Source organism: Scyliorhinus canicula, chromosome 31, assembly GCF_902713615.1.
Source record: "Scyliorhinus canicula chromosome 31, sScyCan1.1, whole genome shotgun sequence".
Taxonomy (NCBI): domain Eukaryota; kingdom Metazoa; phylum Chordata; class Chondrichthyes; order Carcharhiniformes; family Scyliorhinidae; genus Scyliorhinus; species Scyliorhinus canicula.
In genome coordinates this window covers 10639076-10647590 of record NC_052176.1, presented here as the reverse complement: position 1 = coordinate 10647590, position 8515 = coordinate 10639076, and the positions used below count along the sequence as shown (strand labels likewise).

General features: G+C 45.1%; 1 non-coding gene across 1 annotated transcript; it reads right to left on the bottom strand.

The window, feature by feature from the left end:
* Window positions 1–3429: 3429 nt before the first annotated feature.
* On the bottom strand, window positions 3430–3511 carry trnas-cga. Its single transcript has one exon. It is a non-coding gene; the product is annotated as a tRNA-Ser (tRNA).
* Window positions 3512–8515: the final 5004 nt, after the last annotated feature.

Here is an 8515-nt window from a genome sequence, read left to right as displayed (position 1 = left end):
ACAAGATGAAGACCACCCTGATGATCAAGATCATGATCGTCGCTGAAACAGTACAGTTGCACGTGTTACCTATCTCTACCTCCCTCACCACACAGGCCCCGAACACGAATACCCAAAACAACAACCCCAGCCCGGACACTACACAACACATAGACCCAGCCACCGATACCCCCACATGGTGTGAGAATCTCATTAAATGTTACTCCCTGTGATACACAGCAGAGGCTTTCCCAGTGGGAGTCATACTGTGCAGTGTCATCCAGACAATCAGATTGCGGAAATGGAGAAGGAGAGCCTCCCGCCCTCCAGTACACACCTTTGGAGCCCCTTTCCTCGGACTTCAGCAAACCCCACAAACTTTCTGAACCTTTTCTTTAATAAATTCCGCGGTTGGGCGGCACGGTGGCACAGTGGTTAGCATTGCTGCCTACGACGCTGAGGACCCGGGTTCGAATCCTGGCCCTGGGTCACTGTCCATGAGGAGTTTGCACATTCTCCCCGTGTCTGCGTGGGTTTCACCCCCACAACCCAAAGATGTGCAGGACAGGATAGGTGGATTTGCTACGCTAAATTGCCCCTTAATTGGAAAAAATAATTGGGTACTCTAAATTTAAAAAAAAACATATATTTTTTTAAATTCCGCGGTTGTTGTTTCATTATTAAAGCTTATTTTCTGTTCATGAATGTTCGCGATAAGAGAAAATGTGATGCTGCTATTGGGTTTTTGTATTGTAAGATAAGTTCTTTGATGGTTAAGAAGCAGCATGAGTGTAGTGTAGTTAGAGACAGTTAGAGGTCCCCTTTTTTGTTATTTACAAGGAGAATGGAAGACAGGATTGAATGTTAAATGGCCCCTTCGGAATTTTTAGTTATGTGTTGTATTATGGAAATTTGGGTAAATGCTTATGACCCGTATCACAGAGTAGGGTAGAACCTGTCCTTGATTAAGGGTACCCGGCATTTCAGAGAACAGAAGACCCAGTATTGTGATCCGTCACGGTGCGCGTTGAGGATCAAGAGGACGGAGTGTAGCCATCTGGGAAGGTCTCTTACAACTAGGGACAGAGAAACTCCCAAAGCCTAGCGGGTAAAACGGAGAAGGCAAGACTCAGACAGCCTCAGAGCCTGAAATAGATTTGCAAGGAAGAATTCCAGATGGTATCGAAACTCCGACCAATTAGTATTTTGATGGGGCCGATTAACATTTGATGGCCCATCTTCATCAAAACAAAGGACTAGTACTCGAGCGAACGGTACAGTCCCAGACATTTCGGCGCCACTCCCTGTTGAGGGGAAGCGTAAACAACGGGATCACCCAATTAGTGGGGTCCGAAATTGGCCGCCCAAAAGAGCGCGAAAACTCCCAAGTATAAGAAGAAGAGTTCGCCATATGTTCGTCCTCTCTTGGACTTGGCGCCCCGGCCACGACCATTTCCAAGTGCAGCAACACCAGAAGCAATTCCAAGTTCAACGCTCGCTGCCAGATGGATGAGCCCAGCAGAGCAGCAGTTACTTCTCCAGACTCGATTGCTCCAGAATCGGACTGCGGCCACTGTTGCTCTCACCTAAGGCGGTTGCCTGAAGTTAAGTGCAGGTTGTCTTAGTCGATAGGTGAGTTAACTAGCAGTGTTTGTGTTGCATGACTAATTGTGTGTAAATAAAGTAGCTTGACCTTGAACTAACTAACTGGTGTTTGGCTCTTTGATCGACAGCCGGTTGTACCTTGTGGTGGTATCATTTGATACGTGACGACTCTGAATATTAGAACATAGATATCAAAAGAAAGGAGGGTAAACTCACTGATTGCCATAATTGGAACAGAGCCATAGAAAAAGACAGTTAATGAAAAAGCAACACCTTTCATTCTGTTTTCAATCACGACAAAATACATTGATACACAAAGCAGCTCAACACAAACTGATTGAGAGATAACAGAAATAAACACACAATTATTCAGCACTATCACGCTGATACACACAAAATTCAATTGCAAACATCGCAACAGTAATCATGAATATTGGTTTATTTTGAGCATGATATAATCCAATACCTGCAACAGCTACGTTGAAGATGCCATCGGAGTGCGTTCTTCTCCGGCAGGAACCCGAATGTTTTATATTCTTCCGGCATTTGTCGCATCCATTCTGCAATTTAGATTTGCGGAGATTTAAATAGGAACATGTGAATTCCATCGGCTAGAACGAAATAAACTGATATGTGTCTGTAGAATACAGGCTGGAAATGCAATGAATAGTAGATTCAGAGGCAGTCAGTAAAGATGTGCGGTGTTACACAACAGCCTTACATTGCAGGACTAGTGGGAAATTGGAGTATTTTGCAGATGGTGAGAAACGATAGACCTTGGAGGAGCAAGGCGATTGGAGACACTGGGTACGGAATCATTCACCGTCAGTGGAATTATCCGATAACTAGTTTCTAGCTCTCAACTTCTAGGTTGTCATATCAGAGGAGACATTCATTCCTCCAGTTCGTTATCAGGGCAACTCTCTAGAATGAGTTGCTGCAATTAATGGAAACATAGATTGCCTGGAGGGCAGAGTGGGGCCATCACGTCTTCACGGACCCTCCGAACGAGCATCATACCGAGGCCCTGTCCATTCCCTGCCCATAACTCCATGTCATGTCTGGAAAGTAAAGGCCAAGTATACATGGCCCATCCAACTATCCTGCAGATGGTTGGAGTGTTGGAGGCAGTCGGTACAGTGCCGAGGTCCCACTGCCTGCTTACCCCTCGTTCTATTCTTCCATTAGCCTGTGATTTGAGCAATAAAGTGATATCCAGTCATTTTGCTCATTTGTCGGCGAGATCAGCGGCCACTAAGAACCGCAGAGAAAACTTGCCGTTCGACACATTTTCACGAAAGTTCGTTTGACATTTTTTTGTTTTACACCACCTCACAGCTTTCCGTGTTGGGCATAACTTACAACAAAGATACTTACGCGAATTTCGAAATTGCACGAGTAAAGGAAGACACGTCGCCAGCAGGATCCGAACCTGCGTGGGGAAAACCCAATGGATTTCTGCTTCATCGCCTGAACCGGTATGTTCGGGAGCAGCGCTGTGTTCTCGGTCGTTAAACAGCGTTCGATTGCCTACCATAGTTGTGTCGATTTATTTGGAAATTTATGCGGGCTGGCCTGTTTCAAAATAAGAGAATAAAAAGATCCAAGAAATGACAGGCAAAAATAAATTTGAAGCTTTGTTATCATCGATTTTCACAATACTGCTGCCCGGTGAAGTTACTGAATGAAATTCAGAGCGAAAGCAGAATGAGGATCAGAGGAAGGTTCTTCTGTCATGACAGGCAGACATTTAATTAGAATACCTTGAATGAACAAAAACTTCTAATTGACATCGTGTTCTGCAAGCAGTTTGCTCTCAACGGAGTAAAGATTTCGGATCACAGCCGCTGCGAGTAGGATTCGAACCTACGCGGGGAAACCCCATCGGATTTCGAGTCCAACGCCTTAACCACTCGGCCATCGCAGCTGACAGCTCGATTGGAGAAAGCATTGTAAAATCAAACGCTCCAGGTATTGTAGTAACGCGATGAAAAGTGTCCCAGTATTTATCTGAGAACGGGAGAATTCACGTGGAAAAAAGACCGTGAGATTTGGAGCAACGCCTTGAGCTGCACGTAAATCTCATCTTCCAAAACCCACTGTTCTACTTTGTGTCACAATATCAGTTGCAGTGGAAATATGCCATAAATTTATGTTTTTTGAACGGACCAGTACAGAACTTCCCAGTCTGAATCAAAATTAAAGTAATTAAATCATAGAAGCTTACACCACAGGAAGAGACCTGCGCAGACCGAGTGGTCACGTGATGACTGGGTTGTCAGGAAGTTCCACCAGATTCTGTGTGAAGTGACCGCGGCAGGTCTGGAACCTGGACTCAACGTTAGATTCCCCGAAGTCAGACGCCCTTTCCATCCGCTGCAAAGAGGAAGCTGATGGTTGCACCATGTTAATAATCACTGTGAATATATTCATTTCAGTTCTGTTTTTTGATGATACCCGGTTTTCCAGATCGCAGAAAATACACGGAAAGCTCCAGTTGCCGGACATGGACATTTTCGATGTCGGAAAAGTCCTTCACATTGAATGCCGTGAAGATTCATGGAGCATCATCCTCAAATTTAGCTGCTCACGGACATGTGTCACATCCTCTGCCTGCTCCGCGATCACATGCAGTCAGTGATCCTCACAAAGTGAATCAACACAAACCCCGCTCATTAAAAACTGCAGACAGACAAAGGGTGCGTCATTGCACCAATTCTCTTTTCCATATTCCTCTCTTATCTTCTTTATATTCCTCTCTTCAATATTGTACCTGTCATCCAGCAACTTCCCGACAGGCCTGGAGATAATCAAAGGAAGGACAGGAAATTGATCAAACTACAACCGTTTTCATTACAAAGTCAAACACTATCTTCAGACATTGAGCTCTAGGCTGCAGCCAAAGTTTGTGTGGGTGTAAAATCAGAATCTCAGAATCAAGCAGATTCAGCATGGCTTTATGAAGGGGACGTCATGAACAACAAATTAATTAGAATTATTTGCGGCGGTACTGATCAGGATAAATAAAGGAGACCCAAAAGGTTTAATACACTTGGATATCCAAAAACGCTCGTTTTTGATGTCGATAAGATGCCGCACATAAGTTAACTTAAGAAGATAAGTGCCCATGGTTTTCTGGCTAATATATTAGGACGTTCTCCTTGGATTTTATTTTGTTTATTGTCACGTGTACCAAGGTACAGTGAAATGTATTCTTCTGCAAGCAGCTCAACAGATCATTAAGTAAATGAAAATAAAGGGAAATAAAAGAAAATACATAATAGGGCAGCACAAGGTACACAATATAACTACTTTCACCGGCATCGGGTGAAGCAGGCAAGGGTGTAGTGTTAATGACGTCAGTCCATAAGTAGGTCGTTTAGGAGTATGTTCGTGCGTGTACTCAAACTTCTGTTTCTCCTGCCCGATGGAAGAAGTTGGATCAGTGAGTAAGCCGGTTGTGAGGCGTCTTTGATTATGCTGCCCGCTTTCCCCAGACAGCGGGAGGTGAAGTTGGTGTCAATGGAGGCAGGTTCGTGTGATGAAATGGGTGGTATTCACGACTCTCTGAAATTTCTTGCGGTCTTGGGCCGAGCAGTTGCCATACTAGGTTCTGATGCAGCCAGATAGAATGCTTCCTATGGTGCATCTGTAAAAGATGGTAAGAGTTCATGTGGACATACCGAATTTCCTTAGTTTCCTGAGAACTGGATAATATCCCAAACTCATATCTTGCTATTGTCACATTGGTCCACCACCTTTTTCTCGTCACAAAACATCAGGAATATCAGACGAAGTCTTCTGACCTTTGATTCTCTCTTCAACCAACATCTTGTCCCTGATAAAGTCCAGCTTGGGAAGAGGGGCTCGACATTCCGAGTTCCTCTGCAGACAGCCTCTTGCTGCTGATGAATCAAAAGAGGCCTAAAACCTGAAAGACGGCCTCTCTCACAGCTCTGTGAGCATGGCTCCGTTAGACGGCGCAGACAGTACCTGCAGAGTAGATAAAAAAGGAGAGAAGTGTGAGCAATTTCCGGTAAAAATTCAGTGATCAAAGAAAACAAAGAAAAGTTCAGCACAGGAACAGGCCCTTCGGCCCTCCAAGCCTATGCCGACCATGCTGCCCGTCTAAACTAAAATCTTCTGCACTTCCTGGCTCCGTATCTCTCTATTCCCATCCTATTCATGTATCTCGAAAACAAGGACTCCTACATCAGACTCCTATTTATTGACTACAGCTCCGCCTTCAACACCATAATCCCAGCCAAGCTCATATCAAAGCTCCAAAACCTAGGACTTGGCTCTCCACTCTGCAACTGGATCCTTGACTTTCTGAACAACAGACCCAAGTCAGTAAGAATGAACACCAACACCTCCTCCACAATAGTCCTCAATACCGGTGCTCCGCAAGGCTGCGTACTTAGCCCCCTACTCTACTCCCTGTACACACACGACTGCATGGCAAAACTTGGTTCCAACTCCACCTACAGGTTTGCTGACGATACGACCATAGTGGGCCGGATCCCGAATAACGACGAGTCCGAATACAGGAGGGAGATAGAGAACCTAGTGGAGTGGTGTAACAACAACAATCTCTCAATCAATGCCAGCAAAACTAAATAGCTGGTAATCGATTTCAGGAAGCAAACTACTATACACACCCCTGTCAGCATCAACGGAGCCGAGGTGGAGACGGTGAGCAGTTTCAAATTCCTAGGGGTGCACATCACCAAAAATCTATCCTGGTCCACTCACGTCGACGCTATCACCAAGAAAATACAACAGCACCTATACTTCCTCAGGAAACTAGGGAAATTTGGCATGTCCACATTAACCCTTACCAACTTTTACAGATGCACTATAGAAAGCATCCTATCGGGCTGCATCACAGCCTGGTATGGCAACTGCTCGGCCCAGGACCGCAAGGAACTTCAGAGAGTCGTGAATACTGCCCAGTCTATCACACGAACCTGCCTCCAATCACTTGATTCCATCTACACCTCCCGCTGCCGGGGGAAAGCGGGCAGCATACTCAAGGATCTCTCCCACCCGGCTTACTCATTTTTCAAACTTCTTCCATCTGTAAGGGGATTCAGAAGTCTGAGAACACACACGAACAGACTCAAAAACAGCTTCTTCCCCACTGTCACCAGACTCCTAAATTACCCTCTTATTGACTGACCTCATTGACACTACACCCTGTATGCTTCAACCGATGCCAATGCTTATGTAGTTACATTGCATATCTTGTGTTGCCCTATTATGTATTCTCATGTATTTTCTTCAATTTTATTTAATTCCCTTTTCTTCCATGTAATGAATGATCTGTTGAGTTGCTTGCAGAGAAATACTTTTCACTGTAACTCGGTACACGTGACAATAAACTAATCCAATCCAATCCAATCCTCCGGCAGCGAGTTCCAGGCACCCACTACGCTCTATGCAAAAATCTTGCCTCGTACATCTCCTCTGAACCTTGTCCCTCGCACCTTAAACCTATGCCCCCTCGGAATTGACCCCTCTACCCTGGGAAGAGGCCTCTGACTATCCAAAAGCCTCTGATTATCCAAACGCCTCTGTATAAACAGAGGATTCAAAATACAACATTATTAAAAACACAGAACACAGGGCAGCACGGCGGCGCAGTGGTTAGCACTGCCGCCTCATGGCACAGACGTCCCACTTTCGATCCCGGCCCTGGGTCCCTGTCCGTGTGGAGTTTGCACATTCTCCCCGTGCTTGTATCCGTCTCGTCCCCACATCCAAAGATGTGCAGGGTAGGCGGATTGGCCACGCTAAATTGGCCCTTAATTGGATAAATAAATTGGGTACTCAAAAGTTATATTTAAAAAAACACTGAATAGATCCTCAGAGAGCAGGACTCAAATCAAAGGGGAAAATCCGGTCGATTTCTAGTCGAAAGATTTAACAACTGGATAACGTCAGCTGACATCAGTCATTGTATTAAAATCCCTGTAGATATTCCACAGGAAAGGGAAGGCGAATTTGCAAAAGACAGGCATCCCCCTTTATGGAGGGTATTCTCATTTTCACAGATGGTCAAAGGGAATAAGGCTCGGCTGAGATTTATATCCATATTTTTCTTTCGGGAACAGACACTTTAACGGACTGAACTACAGAGTGTGGGGATGTTCAGCGAATCACAAGTGAATGCTGGAAGTACTGTAGGGAACTGCAGTATCTGTGAAAAGAGAAATAGTTAACCATTGTGTTCCTGCCCTTTCACTGAAACGACCTGTTCATCTCTCCACAGAAGCTACCGGAACAGCTGAATAATTCCAGCATTTTCTATCTTTATTTCGGGTTTGCAGCATCCGCAGTATTTTGCTTTTGGGCAAAAGGACAATGAGTTGCCTTTCCTGCTCTGAGGGTTATTGCACCTCTCTCTTTATGTGGTTATCGCTGATTATCCATCTCTGGGAACTTTATGAATCTCCGAATTTGCCGCTATTTTGGAGTGAGCGCGAGACATTCAGATGGATTGACATGATTTCCTTGTAAACCTTTTAAATCTCCGTCTTTTGCCGAATTTGGACAGGCTCCTCAATGAGGGAATCACACACATCACTCAGTGAAAGTCCTCCGGGAAACATTGAACGGTTTATCGTGAGCTGGTTCCATTTACTGCATTCAGAAGCAGCATTCCTGTCAGTGAGCAGGTCACACTCGCTGCTGCCGCCTGTGACCAGCAACAAAACCAATTGCAGAGACAGAGTCAGATCATCATCACGGGACAAATAGTAAGAATAATAACCGCTTATTGTCACAAGTAGACTTCATTGATGTTACTGTGAAGTCGCCACATTCCGGCGCCTGTTCTGGGAGGCCGGTATGGAAATTGAACTCGCGCTGCTGGCGTGGTTCTGCATTACAAACCAGCTGTTTCGACCACTGTGCTAACCCAGTCCCT